This window comes from Liolophura sinensis, chromosome 7 (assembly GCF_032854445.1).
Source record: "Liolophura sinensis isolate JHLJ2023 chromosome 7, CUHK_Ljap_v2, whole genome shotgun sequence".
Taxonomy (NCBI): Eukaryota; Metazoa; Mollusca; class Polyplacophora; order Chitonida; family Chitonidae; genus Liolophura; species Liolophura sinensis.
In genome coordinates, this window is record NC_088301.1 from 14,869,977 (window position 1) to 14,886,016 (window position 16,040).

At 42.0% G+C, this 16,040-nt stretch overlaps 1 long non-coding RNA gene across 1 annotated transcript; it reads right to left on the reverse strand.

Annotated features, from left to right (window-relative positions):
* Positions 1-10,528: 10,528 nt before the first annotated feature.
* Positions 10,529-14,740, reverse strand: LOC135471614 (uncharacterized). The gene is made up of 4 exons (XR_010444449.1): positions 14,223-14,740; positions 12,921-13,325; positions 11,377-11,463; positions 10,529-10,881 (listed from the first exon to the last, which is right to left on the reverse strand). It is a non-coding gene; the product is annotated as an uncharacterized LOC135471614 (long non-coding RNA).
* Between the last annotated feature and the right edge of the window lie 1,300 nt (positions 14,741-16,040).

A 16,040-nucleotide genomic window follows, 5' to 3' on the forward strand; every position in this document is an offset into this window, starting at 1 on the left:
ATAACGCTCACGTTCAAAATGTTATTGTTTAAAATCTCGACAACTTCACATGCATAATGAAGAAAATAATCACTGCCACTCCTCTGGATGTTACCAGCTCACCGTGTAATTAAGTAATCAAGAAGATTTGGTAACAATCCCATCAAATTTTACAAAAACGTTTTCGCCAGCACTATATACGTGTACAGTTAGGACACAGTTTGAGTTCTTTTGAGTAGCGGTAGCGATTACTGTTGGTTGGGGTAACGATAACTGCGGGTTGTGATAACGATTATTAACAGTTGGGGTAACTATTACTGTAGGTTGTGATGGCGATTATTTCGGATTGGGTAACTATTATTGTGGGTTGTAATAACGATTACGGTGAGTTGGGTAACTATTCCTACGGGTTGTGATAACGATTACTGCTGGTTGGGTAACTATTACTATGGGTTGGGGTAACTATTACCGTGGGTTGGGGTAACGATTACCGCGGGTTATGATAACGATTACTGCGGGTTGGGGTAACTGTTGTGATAGCGATTATTTCGTGTTGGGTAACTATTACTGTGGGTTGGGTTAACCCACTGTGATAAGTACTGTGATAACGATTATTGGGAGTTGGGGTAACTATTACTGGGGGTTGTAATAACGATTACTGCGAGTTTGGGAACTAATCCTACAGGTTGGGGTAACTATTACTGTGGGTTTGGGAAACTATTACTGTGTGTTGGGGTAAAGATTACTGCGGGTTGGGGTAACGATTATTGCAGGTTGTGATAAGGATTACTGCTGGTTGGGTAACTATTGCTGCGGGTTGGGTAGCTATTACCGTGGATTGTGATAAAGATTATTGCGAGTTGGGTAACTGTTACTGTGGGTTGTAATAACGATTACATTGAGTTGGGTAACTATTCCTACTTGTTGTGATAATAATTACTGCTGGTTGGGTAACTATTACTGTGGGTTGGTGTAACTATTACTATTACTGTGGGTTGTGCAAGTATTACTGTGGGTTGGGGTAACTATTACTGTGGGTTATGTAAGTATTATTGTGGGTTGAGTAAGTATTAACGCGGGTTGGGTAACTATTACTGAGGGTTGGGTAACTATTACTGTGGGTTGGGGTAAGGAATATTTGCTAGTTGGGGTAACGATTATTGCGGGTAGTGAAAACAAATAGTGCAGGTTTGGTAACTGTTACTTTGGGTTGACGTGACGATTAATGCGAGTTGGAGTAACGAAATCCGCGGGTTGTGATGGCGGTTATTGTGGGTTGGGTAACTATCACTGTGGGTTGGGGTACCGATTATTGGGGGCTGTGATAACGCTCACGTTCAAAATTTTACTGTTTAAAATCTCGACAACTTCACATGCATAATGAAGAAAATGATCACTGCCACTCCTCTGGATGTTACCAGCTCAATTGACTGTTTGTATATCTTTATTTTTTTTACATATTTCAATCCGGACTGCTGTTTTACGTTGATGTATGGTAGGTGATCAGAGGTCTGTCTGTCAATCAGACGGTCAGTTTTGAAGTTAGGGTCTTACACCAATAATAACAACAATTTCCACGACACAACCTCTCTTATACGCAATATACCAACTGCATACCGGCTATGGCGATCAAGGAGGATCAAGGAAGTATCAAGCTCAAAGCCACAACGTCAGTGATAAATATACAATTTTTCCAGTCGACCAGTTTTACATTTTTTTCTGTTTTAGTGCTAATCTGGATGTCTTATAACTTTCATTGTTATTAAGGTTGTTTCAGAAAGTCGACTGAAGTTTCTTAATCTAAAAATAACATTCACAGAACCGTAATAAGAAATCGGAAGGGACAAAGTGGATTCCGCAGTGATGTTAATTGCTATTTATTAGACGTCAGTGGCCTAGAATTACTCAAAATATTGTGTTGTTATCACATTTAACATACAATCACATTAAAACAATGCAAAATAACCAGGCCTCGGGGATGTTTAGTCCATCAGCAGAATCCTGGTTTATGCAGGAATACAATGTAATTAAAAACGTACATCATGGAGAGTAAAACCAGAACAGCGACGACAGTGTGATAGACGTACAGCATAGAGAGTAAAACAGGAGCAGTCTTTTGTTGACCAATTATGTCAACTTGGGACTCTTCTGAGGTTAAAAATGTAAGGAAAGGCAATTTGCAGTACTAAATAGTAGCGACGATCGTTGTTTACACCTAAGCTGTGTCACGCAAGGTTTAAATGTGACACGCGTTTAGTTGAGCCTCTCAAAAGCTTTAGCCACGGTGTGCGACAAATAGATAGTAGTTCGTAGGCAGGCCTTATTCTCAATGAATTAGGTTACAATGACCACATGTATAAAGTGGATCTGTGTATTTCTTTCGTACGTAAACCCACTCTGTAAACATACCAGTTAAAGATTGTGTATGTTTGATAGTGATATATCACGCGGGGAAAAAGACACAATATTGCAGAACAGCTGTAGTAGACACTTATACTTCCTCTTCTGTGTACATTAGGACTGGTTTATATGTCGGTGTACATTTGTCAAATGAGCTAATAACTCGGTCTATCTAAAAGTCCTTTAATCGTGCAGTCAATTGCCTAACTCTTTTGATTCCAGCAATGGGAGAACTACCTGGCCTTTGTAAAGAACCAGATGGTATTACCACAGCTCATTCGGAGTGCCCGACCTTTTATCTAGGGCAAGATAAGATTACCTCCGAAGAGAAATAGGGCGTAATCTGTACACTCTGTCAAACCCACACACTGGGTAGGACACTTGGAAGACGACAAGTAAATAGCTTCACCTGCAGTCTGTCCATAAAGTGCTACAATGTGAACTGAATGCTGTAAATATCCACTCTGCATAGCGCTGGGTTATACATCGCTGATGACATAATATTCAATGTAATTAGCCTAGCTTTCCATCCTTTTATGTGAGAGTGACCATCCTCACACCACTATAAATCCCCTGAAGTTATCTGACTACAAAATGTGTTTTCTGATGCCTTCTCAATGCACAGAAGACTAGTCAAGTTATAGTAATAAATGTTATCTGGTGTTTTGACACATAGATAGTATACCCAGTGTCATCGTGTTATGCCTACCATCAACATTTGCTACATTTAAGTCCAGTTCAACACAAAACCTGATTATTCTGCCCCCCGTGAAATATCTATAATCTACCCAAGTCGTCGAAATGGCATTTTCTGCAACACCACAAAGCAGTAAGTTATAATAATTTCACGCTACATTTTTTTGAATGTTATTAACAACTCAAAAATGATATGACACACAACAGCAAACAATTTACAACATGGAGAGAGAAATTTTGGAGATTCCAAAAGCACACTGAAGCAGCGTCATGTGCACTGTCGCCTATAAAGTGTACTTTTGATTGTGTTCTTTTTGTTTATCCTTTATCCGTCCGGGGTCTCTTGCGCTCTGTTTCATGATTGTGTCTAGTTCTGCCTGGCCCTGAGGGGCAGTACTTACTTCTGTGATGGTTGGTGTTATACGTCGTTTTTAGGGAACTGGCCTTCCGAGTATTGATTGCTGGTATATGAATAACTCTTTCAAATCATAGATTCTAAACAATTCCAGTCAAAACATATATACCTTTCGAATAAATACTTTTGGCACATAGTAAAGGCAAGCTATTGGGGTTTAAACCAGGAAGTACCCGTTTTCAGATCATATAAAAAAAACATTATTTTTATGTTTGGTTTCTCTTACCTAAATGTTGATAGGGTATGAGACTCCATAGTTTGGGTAAGAGAAGGGCTGAAGTAATATATATGGCGGTTATGGAGTAGAGGGGTAGTGGCCGCCAAGGATAACTCGCGTATTAACCCGTCGATAATATCTAATACCTAATATAACTAATGACAACATAACATCGATGAGAGAATCCCCGAGCACAAAGTATCGCCTTTATTGACGTCTATAATGCTTAACTGTTCTTACTGACCGATAACAATGAACCAAAACAAACTAAGAATGTTTTATACGGAGACACAAAGAGAATACGTAACACGGCTTTTTTAAACATTCTAAAATTTTAAGAAAAACATAGGTTTTATCTCCAAGTGCGGGATGGTTTGCCGTAGGAGAAGTAACCAAAATATTGTTTAAAAATCAGCATCTGAGCTCGGAATTTATCTCACACTATATTATGGGTATTTTGCGTTCAAGATCATATATTGTCTTGCTTCCAGTCAGCACTCCCAAACTGATACAGGGCAGCTTACCAGTGATGGAACCATCCCAAATCCCGACGTAGCTATAACGTACTACCACATAATCATAGTCGTGTTGTCTTTCCCTCGACTGTCTCCGCCCCTACCCCACTCCCACCCTAATGCTGGTCGCCGTTGTATCAGTGAAATATTCTTAGGTTAAGCGTAGAACACCAATCAAATAAATCAATAAAATTCTTTTGTGGAATGGTTTAAAAATTGCGCATGTCCCTTTCACTGACAACCAATCAAACAACAGGCTGAAGTAACATTTTCTTCAGTATGGAGACAACGTGTCTGTGATTTGATGCGCATTGAGTATATCCATCAGACAGACATACGTACATTGCATTATTTGCTGTAACATACTAACAAAAGCAACGAAACAAGAGAATGGGTACTTACCAGATGAGATATCACTGATGAGCAGATACGCGATGGTACATGTGGTGAAGAACATCATTGGTACCAAAGAGTTTCACAGTAACACCTACTCAGCAACTGACAGGTCTTAAGGCTTCAGGCATTCAGGGTCTGTGTCAACTCGTGTGCCTAGTTATATAGGGTACAGACGAGATGAGGTAACACGACAGTTTGACTGTGGTCTCCATGGGTCACCAGTTTTCCTGTACTTGCCATAGCCTATCCTTACAAACAGGATGATATCAAGTGCCAAAAGTATGGCGTGCAAAGAATGACGTGAAAGAAATCATTGTGTCAGCAGAAGGGTGATCAGTGTTTTACCTACCTCGCCACTCACTGTCATTCTACATGAACACCATTATACTATAGACTTACAGCATAGTCCATCTAGGAAGAAGACTGCGTCAGTACATTTTCTAATGGTTTCCAACATATGAGGGTTCCACAAACATAACTCTGCCACATTTATAATGCGGGTTCTGAGCTTGGTAGAAGAGTATCCATGAAATACGTTCCCATTTCTATCTGACTTCTGATCACGGATGTTGCACATACAATATCATACATACTCATAAAGTGCAGCGTTTACAAACACAACGTATATAAAATACTTACCAACGCCGGTGTTTTACTCTTCTACCTTTAAAATTTAGCGCTGTTGTATAAGTGAACCGATGTTTTGAATGGTAAATGAAATAAATCTGCGGTTGGGGTTACTCTTTGTACCGGAGATAGGCAACAAACTTAAACTGTGTAATCTCTCTTCACAGAAACACACTGTAACACACAAATGGAAAATAATTCTAACACTCTATATAATATCACTGTTATGTGTCACGGGTTACACGTGGGTTACAGTGACAGAAATAACCACAGACTGGCTCATAATAAGACCTAAAGTACGGTGTTACTACATGAGCTTGGCGATGATTCACATTGTCTCGAACACAGGATAATAGTTTTTATTAGCTTTTATATTTATGCTTCTTGGCTATCTGTGTTTCGTATCCCTCAAAAGCAGACTCATTCCGCAATATTAAGGTTTCCAGCCATGAAATTTTTTCAACAGCTTTCATTAGCTCTCATATTTATGTTTCTACATAAATTTTGGTAGTTTACGCGGATCGATCTAACGCCACACTGGTCGGATATCTCATAATTTTGTGGGCTTAAAACGTCTTTGTATATGTACTCGCCTGAGTAGCTATGCAGAGAAGCAACATTTCGAAGGAAATGAGCGACATTTCACATGCACTGCTCTATGTAGGGCTACTGAATTCAAGTGCATTCAAGCGCTAGAAAAACGTAGAGGTTGAATTAAAAACCAGGAAGTACCCTTATACATGTTACGGCATGTAGATTCCATGGACAAGAACACTGTTCCATTAAATGCAACTCAGTGTGACAAGTGAGGCCTCCGTGCCCGAGGTGGTTAGCACGCCAGCGCGCCGCAATGACCCAGGAGTCTATTACCAATGCGGTCGCTAAGAGTTAAAACCAGACTATGTTGGTCGAGGGTTTCGCTCGGGCTCCGTGGCAATCTACTCTAATCACGAAGGCACTACGAGAAGTAGTCATTTTTGAAAAACTACTGTAGTGGAAGTCAGTGTGAAAAAATTAAGGCGTTAACTGTAGGTGGTTCGTTAAAAACTCAAAACGTCTCACTGAGCTACTTAGACCCTCAAATACACGTACAGTATTGAGTACTTGGGATTTCCCCACTCTGTATAAGGCAATCCCTCAGTCGGATTTAATTGGTAGAATTTCATCACTAATTGTATGGATTTTTTAACAAACTGGGTTACTGCTACATTAACGTCAAAGGCAACGAAGCCTTCTTCAGTCCCAATACATACATAGGTTACCATTCATGGGATGTTTCCGTGTTCATTGAGCTGCTTGAATTTCTCATTAATAACATCTGTGTGAAATTCTGGGAAACCATATATCAAGAGTCTATAGGTATTCCCATGGGTACAAATTGTGGCCTATACCTGTTCTCATATGACTACGACTATATGAAGAAACCAGCAAGAGTAATTGACAGCAGTATACCGAAGGGTCCTGCATATGACGTGTACATATCTCGCCTATTAGGTATACCCTGCGTGTTGTGAGACGATTTCAATCAATGTCACAAGCTTTTACTGCAAAAACTAATGAGTTAAGGTTATTTTATCAAACACCTTCACTCCAAATTTTTTAAGTTTTACCATGAATAGTATTCTCTTTAAGTAATTATGGTCAGAGGGTTGAGAATCTCTGCGCCCCGACTTCATGATTGTGTTTTGTTCCGCTTAATCGTGGCCTAAAGACCATATGTTTATTGTGATAAATTAGATCGCCACGTTGAATACATGAACAGTACAAACTAAAGCGCAACTGAGATACATATTTTGCTATCAACAATTGATATTGCAGCATGTTACACGATTTGAATACTGATATCACTCAGTCGCCTAGAACATATCTTCCGTCTTCCCTACATCATTGAAACTGTTGACCGCTTCTCTTTTTATGATTTTGTTTTATTTTTGTACTTTATATACTTCCTTAGTTTCATGATAATTTGTATAAAACGTCATGTTGTGAAATGGAATGAATGATTACTGCTTTACGCCACATCGGCAATATTTTAACCATATCGTGGCGAGAACAAGGTGAAAACGCGAGACTGTTAAGGTTTTTTGATATGACAATATGAACATCAAAAGCAAAACAAAAAGCACAGACATGTTTAAAATCGTATAAAAGAAAAATAAGAGTTAAAACTCGAAAACCAGGATTATAGTACATGTATAAATCTATATGTATATACATGTTTATCTATGGGTATTTATGACAATTAAAATTTATATTTTATGATATAGGCCAATGACCTTCAAATAATTTATGACAACATCGCCAACGATGCTGTCAAATAAATCATACACAGAGTTGACCGTGTAGAGACTTTGCTTAACATGGGCAAAGTCTACACAGTCAACTAAGATATGTTTGATGCCATATTGTGCATCACATCGAACACACTCGGGAGCACTGCTCTCATCTAAGATGAAATTGTGTGTCAGATGAGAATGCCCAGTGCGACACCTCGTTAAAACTACTTGGTCTCTACGAGACATTTGACAAGTATAGGCATTGTAGCCAATGAGAGGATGGATGGCATGCAGTTTATTGTGGATCTGCAGGTCCCATTCACCCTGCCAAAGGCGACGAATATACTTAAGAATATTAGACTTCACGTCAGAATAAGGGATTTTAACCCGAGATACGGGTTTATATAGGGCAGCTTTCGCTTCCCTGCCCACGACTGTGTTTCCATGGATACCAGTGTGACTTGGTATTCAGCAGAATATAATACCTTTACCTCTTTTAATTAGTTTTCGGTATTTGGCTATTATCTCAAGTATCAATGGATTTTTAAATTTATTATTCTAAATTGCCAAAAGGCAAGACAGCGAGTCGCTGCATATTACTGCCTTCTAGGCATGCCCAGAGGAAACTGTTGTGAAATGGCCTTGCGCTTATTGACCAGTTGACGGCTTGTATATGGTCTGTGTCGACATATTGAATCAGCTCGACATACTGCAGTAACAACATGTCACATTTTTTTACTTCATTATTTGATTGGTGTTTTACACCGTACTTAAGAATATTTTACTTATACAACGGCGATCAGCATTATGTTGAGACGAAACCGATCAGCAAAACCCACGATCATCCTCAGATTGTTGACAATGGATAGAGAGAGGTTAAGGCTATTGCCATTTAATCACAAGGACACACAACGCTGGAGTTCAAACATGGACATTGAATTTGTCGTTGACGATGGCGCTTTGCGGCAGACGACTTGTTAGACTGGTTGTACAGTCTGAAGTTCCTTGAGGGTCGCTTGCCTTCCACCAATATGGTGTGCGTATCTCTACGTTGCACGCAGAAAATTTTTCAGTAAAATGTTAAAGGTTGAGGGTTTACTCGCCATGGTATAAGTGAAAACCTCTTGAATATGGCGTTAAACAATAACCAAATCAATGAATGTATAAATGCCGCGACAAAGATGAGCTCCCACAGCCTGCAAAAATACAGTATATAAGACTACAGCAATAGTAAGTGCAACAACATCGACGACTATATAATGGTTATCAATGGTCACATAGAACCAGTGAAATACGATATGTTGTATATTTACACACAAGTTATGTGGCCTGCACAAATATAGCTTGCACCAAAGTGTTCTCTTCAACATTGTATATGAACAGTCCTCATCTGAATTATCCAACTGTCACTTGACGCCAGCCAAAGCGAAACGCGAGATCAACGTCTGGGACCTGAAACTACGAGAAGTGGGACCGTTGAAGACTTTTGAAGTATTTGGGGTGCCATGACAACAACTCTTTTTCCAGGCAACAGAAGGAAAAACATGACATCAGCCGACGAGAGTTGCGAGGGACCCGTGGCCGAGTATTTACAGGGCTTCCACAGTACAATGACTCAGCAGCCTCTCACCAGTGCGGTTGCAGCGAGTTAGATAATATTATTTTATTCCTCAAATTAAATTACTCGGACTCACACAGCTTGCATAGCGGGTTTTCGTTTATACCTCCAAAAAACTTATAAAACATTGTAGTAAATCCTTAATATCCTTTGTATCATGCATGCATGTTAGTCCCGCGTGCAATGTCCCGTTTCCTCTCACCATAAGTAAAAGATTCTGGCGAACGGCGAAAAACACCAATAAAATAGATATAAACTCTGTCATAAAAAGAAACGCAAACCCCGTATTTTAGAGATTTTAATATTTAGTTTTAGGACGGCACAACTTTTTTCTTATTGAAGACAGAAGTCAGAAATTTGGCAGAATAATAATCAAGATGGTCATGTTTAAAACTGTCTTTTTAAAAGTCATCTCACAGACACCAGTTGCTCACCAGGGGGCGTCTTCCTCAGTATCTCGTATGACCACCACGAGCTGCAATCATGCACGGCATCTCCTTGGACAAGAACAGATAAGACGCCGGATTCTCTCCTGGGGAATGGCCCTCCACTCCTCCTGTAACGCAACGGAGAGCTGTCTGAAGCGTCTGTAGCGGTGGCTGACGTTGACCCACGTGTCGATCCAGAGTATCCCACAGGTGTTCAATAGGGTTGAAGTCTGGTGATTTAGAGGGCCACGGCAAGACATTGACATTGGAATCCTGCAGAAAGTTCATTGCTGCACGTGCAGTATGAGGCCTGGCGTTGTCCTGTTGAAAAAGCTGTGTCTGTCGGTCAATAATCGGGAGAAGGTGAGGCTGTAACACGTGGTTGATGTAACGTTGGGCTGTCAGGTTCCCTGGAACTATCACCAAGTCTGATTTCTGGTTGTACGAGATGGCTCCCCAAACCATAACACTGCCTCCGCCAAATCTGTCCACCTGCCGGACGATGGGCGCAAAGCGTTCATGACGTCTCCCATACACACGCTGTCTTCCGCCGTGACGTGTCAAAAGAAAATGGAATTCATCAGAAAACCAGATGGCCTCGGACCCCCATTAATTTTCCATAAGCGACAATGTTAACGTCTAGCGCTGTAGCTCAGTCCCAAACATTCCGTGGCCATTAAGCTTTGGTGCATACCTGGCCCAGCCTGTGAGAAAGAAGCCATAAAAATCTTGACATAGGTTGACCGTCAAAATCTGGACCTTTCCATGCCGGCAGCTGGGAGGCGTGCCTAGCAACGCCAAGGGGACGTCACTCGCAGCCTCATCACTACCTCACACCTTGTGTCCTCTCGCCCAGAATTTCAAACTTTCATCAATAAAGCTCATACCTCCTCAAAGTTTAGACAGTTTCCAGCATTTGAATACCAAGCATGCACCTGTGCACCAAAAATGGACGCCTGGGAGCAAAAAAAGACTTTATACCCTAAAATTCACAGAACTACAATCGTCCCTACCGAAAAACGGAAGTTGTAATGGGGGTCTGTGTCCTATCACACCAGCCACCTTTTTTCAAAATCAATAATTTTTGCACCACACAATTCCTGACACTTCTGAACCTCACAGGCAAAATTAGGGCTTGATACATGCAGAAACTTTGGAGTTGAATGAATTCAAGTTGGGGTACCCCCATCTTGAACATGTGTCTTTTTTCCAGGGTGAAAAAACTCTGAGGGGTAAACTTTGAAGCCTTGCAGTGCATATACCGTTCGAGATATCTCCATCAGGTCAACTGTTTTGGAAAGACAAGATGTTTATCTGCAAGAAAAGTTTAAAAAATCACATTGACAGAGCACTTTAGACTTTTCAAAAGCAACCATTTAGAGAAATATACATTTTTAAGAAGACTTTTCTACTCAGAGCAGCTTTAAATATCAAAGTTACAAGCCAAAAGTGTCAAAGCATACATCAAAATATAGGTAATTTATCTGACAATTAAATGTCAAAATATAAGACATTTACTTCAGCAACTATGTGAAAAAAATTGACTGACAGTGTGGTAGGGGGTATCAAAGCGGATTGTCACGATTTCGGAACAATCACTTGTGACCAAAATCAAAGCAAGAATAATGCCTCAAGGTGATGAAGACCTAATCACAGGCACTTTTTTAGTGGACAGGACTTAAGAAAAGACTAGTATCCCAGTTCCCCACTGAATAACATGATGAAACCCTTTAAAAGACCACCCAGCCAGGCACCCCCCCCCCCCCCTGCCCTCCTCCCCCATGACTGCTGATTGGCTGACCAGCTCACCATGCAAAAACCTCCCTGCACCATTGCTGTTGTCTCACAGCAGGTTATTACTCTGCACAGTAACATCAAAGGGTGTCACATTGGCATCTACAATATATAAACAGAGAGGAAAAATATGAATTTAACATTTCCAATCAGGCAGCCACCAAGTACACCTATATTGGTCAGTCTGACAGTTAACAAGGCAAACAATCTACCCCAAAACACCATGAAGGGAGACAGAAAGAGGAAACAGTCTAGATTTCAAGCTGGAAAGGCCCAGAATGGCTCAAATAACCTGTCAGCAGTTACAGACATGCTGAATCCTGTGCCTGGGTGTTCCTTGATGGACACAGATTTCCAGCCCAATCAGGAGGCTGTAAGAACACACCAGCCTGACACAAAGAGAATACAGCGGCCAAGACGGTGCAAGGTAGATTCCACGGCTGGATCAGACAGAGATACACATGAGCGGGAATGGGCTGCTGAAGGAATGCGACTCATAGATATACAGAAAATGGTGTGTATATGGAACAAAGTTATGCTTGAGCACAGTGAGACCAAGGACCACTGTCCACTGCCCAGGTTAGAGATAGCTGCAGAGAAAAAGTGGGGTTTAGCCTGGGCGTTCAGTTTTAAGTGCTGTGACTGTGACTATGTATCTGGCTTCCACAAATTCTACAAAGAGGTAGAATGCAACAGACCTGGCCAAAAAGCTGCGGCGGTGAACCGAGCTCTTCAAGTAGGCCTTCAGGACACACCAATGGGGAACACCCGAGCCAGACTCCTATTTGCAGCGATGGACGTGCCGCCTGCCACTCGTAGGAACATGCATCGCACTGCAAACCATGTCGCATCTGCAATCGCAAAGCTGAACAGAGAGGATATGGCAAATAAGGTGGAAGAGGTAAAGGCATACAAAAGGCAAAGAGGAGAGGATGACAGCACAATAGATCTGGCCACAGACACTCGCTACAACAGCATTACCATAACCAGTCCCAAGAAACCGGGCCAGAATGCTTCACAAGCAATTTCCCTGGCTGTGGAGACATCAACAGACAAGCAATACATTGTCTCCGCAGCACTGAAGAATAAATTGTGTTGGACTGGGTCCTGGCTAAGAGGAAAAGGCTTCCAAGTAAAGTGCCCTGGAGGACACGAGGAGTGCACAGCGAACACAAACCCACATGCCCCCTGGTCCGAGTATAATATGGGGAACGAGATTGGCGAGGGATTGGCGAGGCAAGGTGTTTTAGCCAAACATGTAACCACAGACGGCGACTCCAGGTCAGCCAAGGGAGTGGAGGACGGCATCCGACTGATCGAGCCACTGTGGGAGGTCGAACGGTTAGCAGACCCCACGCACCTTGGTAGATCCCAGTTCAAGAAATGTAACCAGGCTAAGTTCAGCGATGCCATGTTCGAAGGACAGGGCCGAACGAGGGAAGCCAGGAAGAAAGCACAGAAGGTGTTGAGTCAGGATGTTAAGGCCAGGTGTAGCTTGATATTTTCTCAACTTATGTCTGAGCACATTGGTGACATGAGGAAAATAAAAACTTGCCTACCCAGGGTTGTGGATGCAACGGTCAGGTGTTACGGTGGGGACTGTTCCAAATGCCGCAGGAACAGTGTGGTTTGCTCCGGAGGGGAAACCAGCAGCTGGTGGGAGAGGTCCCTGTTTTTATCCACCAGTAAACTCTGCCCTTTTAACATGGATGACAACGACAGGAAACTATTGACCGAAGTACTGCACATGAGGTTGAGCGAGACAGCCGTCACCAGTCTCCGGATGAACACCAGCACTCAAAAGTGCGAAGCTGTCAACAGATCACTCAGCGTCTCCTTGCCCAAGAATGTAAACTACAGCAGAAATATGGAGGGAAGGGCGGCGTCCACAATCCACAGACTTAACAATGGCCAGGACAAGTCCACGGCTGCCAAACTCCAAGCTGTCGGCGCCAGTATTTCACCTAGGAGCGAGAGAACAGTACAACAGATTGAAAGGGTGAACCAGTACCACAAGGTTTATAAGAAGCGACAGACAGTTAAGGGGAGATCACTCCGCAATACAGCCAGAAAACTTCGAGAGCACATTGAGTACAGGCTTTCAAATCCAGAAGAAAAAACTGACTATGCCAAGGGACAACTGGACAACACCCAAACAGATCACACATACACTAGATATTTGTAACCGCCAATTTTGTATATAATTTGTCACTGCTGTTGTTGCTTATGAAAGAAATTAAAAAATGATAACAGAAATTGAGCAAAATCTAAAACAATCTGTTATTTATTATTTTTAATGAGGGGAAACCAACCTGCTCAGTCTTAAATGCAACATGCAACTTGCATACTGCCCATGGCCGAGACAGCAGTGCTGCCTGTTATTGTTAACACAATGTGATTCCAAGCTTATGTGGTCCACATTTACACAGCGTGTGTTGTGGCACACGTGTGAACAATCAAGCTTGGGATCTAAATGTGACAGCCCCTGTCTGGCCATATAAACAAGTCTACTGATGTGTTTCTTATTCCATCGATGTGAGACGGGGTCTTTGTAGGAGGCAAGACCATATCGACCATCCCTCGTCAATGGTCCAGTCCACACTCGACAGGCTCCGCTTTCACTATAAACACTGAAACTTTCAATTTTTGCAGCAATTTCTGCTCTGAACGTCTCCATTTTCAAGCGTATGAATACTAGAACGTTGCATGTTGTTCATTTCAGGATGCCTATACACATGCTACCCTACGCTGAACAGCATTTTACCGATTTTTCATCAAAATGGATATTTTCAAAATGTAAATAGCCCCAAGAAGCTATGAAACGGCCCAATCAATGCAAAACACATCACAGACATACCCACCAAAAATTATCAGGCTGCTGCGAAATCTAAGCGCATAGTGACATTTTTCACATTTTGGTGACTTCGTCAGTACAGGCCTCGGACCCCCATTAATTTTCCATAAGCGACAATGTTAACGTCTAGCGCTGTAGCTCAGTCCCAAACATTCCGTGGCCATTAAGCTTTGGTGCATACCTGGCCCAGCCTGTGAGAAAGAAGCCATAAAAATCTTGACATAGGTTGACCGTCAAAATCTGGACCTTTCCATGCCGGCAGCTGGGAGGCGTGCCTAGCAACGCCAAGGGGACGTCACTCGCAGCCTCATCACTACCTCACACCTTGTGTCCTCTCGCCCAGAATTTCAAACTTTCATCAATAAAGCTCATACCTCCTCAAAGTTTAGACAGTTTCCAGCATTTTAATACCAAGCATGCACCTGTGCACCAAAAATGGACGCCTGGGAGCAAAAAAAGACTTTATACCCTAAAATTCACAGAACTACAATCGTCCCTACCGAAAAACGGAAGTTGTAATGGGGGTCTGTGTCCAGATGCGCCTCCAGTTTTGTAAAGTCCATATCCTTACGTTGTTGCACCACCTGAGTCGTAGGCGTCGATGTAAGGGGCGTATTACAGGTCCAACAACTGGTCTACAGGCACGTAAACCCGCTTCTTTCAGACGGTTCCTAATCGTTTGAGCCGACACTCTCCTCAAACCTGGTATTTGTGTGGCAGTAACGGTTGGTAGGGCATGCCGATTACGCAGGTGAAGGACCCGGATGTACTGATCTTGAAGTGGGGTCGTGATCCTTGGCCTTCCACTTCTTCGGGCGATCGTTGGTCGAATTAAAGTTGTTGTAACGGCTCCAAAGTCGGGATATAGTTGTTTTGTGAACATTTAGGTGTCGTGCAATAGTACCAAAACTTTCTCCGGCTTGAAGACGACCAATGGCGATATTTCGGTCGGCAGCACTCAGTCGCGGCATTTTACCGACTGTCTTTCGTCGACGAATGAATGAATAAAATACAAAGGCACATGGGCTTTTATACACCTCCACCCTATAACTGCCATTGACATGATTTGTATGTGAATGGTTCTGTGTGCGACGTCAACAGGGTCAGTCCATGCGTTGTGACGTCATAAGCAATAAAATACACTTAGGAGAGAAAAGACAGTTGTTTGAATGGTAATCCTCATTAAAAACGTGTATAATTTCACTACATTTAGCTAAAACTTAGTTTGGAAGCAATAACTTTATTCGAACGAATTTTTGATATCCGAGGACAGGGTTGCGTTTCTTTTTTGACAGAGTTTATAAATGAACTGTATTTCGTAGCTATCAGGAAATGGCGATACCCGAGAGATAGAAGATTGATTTCGATGTAGAGTACATGGTGAAATACATTGAGAGCTTGTATCTGGAAAACTTTGGTGCCTTTGACAGTATTAGACCACCCCATTTCACGGTGCAGGACATTTGACCTAATGTCTACATCATTGCCCAGTGTAGTCACTTTTCTTCGCTACAGCGTGGTATGGCTGTCGCTAATATTGCATTTGAGCCTAGACTGCTGCTTACACTATATATCTGCGTACGATACATCTCCTCTCTACAAGGCCCGCTACACTACAGTTTAGTGCAAGCCTTACACAAAATTTTGGCTGCGTAATTTGCCTTTATAGAGATAGTTTAATCTGTGGGATAGGATATCAGGAATTGTCAGATCGAGATAAGTAGTGTTCAAAGAATACCCCGTATGTTTTATTATAGTGCAAAAAGTATACCTGCTCAGTTACTTCAAATCGCTAAACAATCCACACATCGTCCGTTTGCTTACT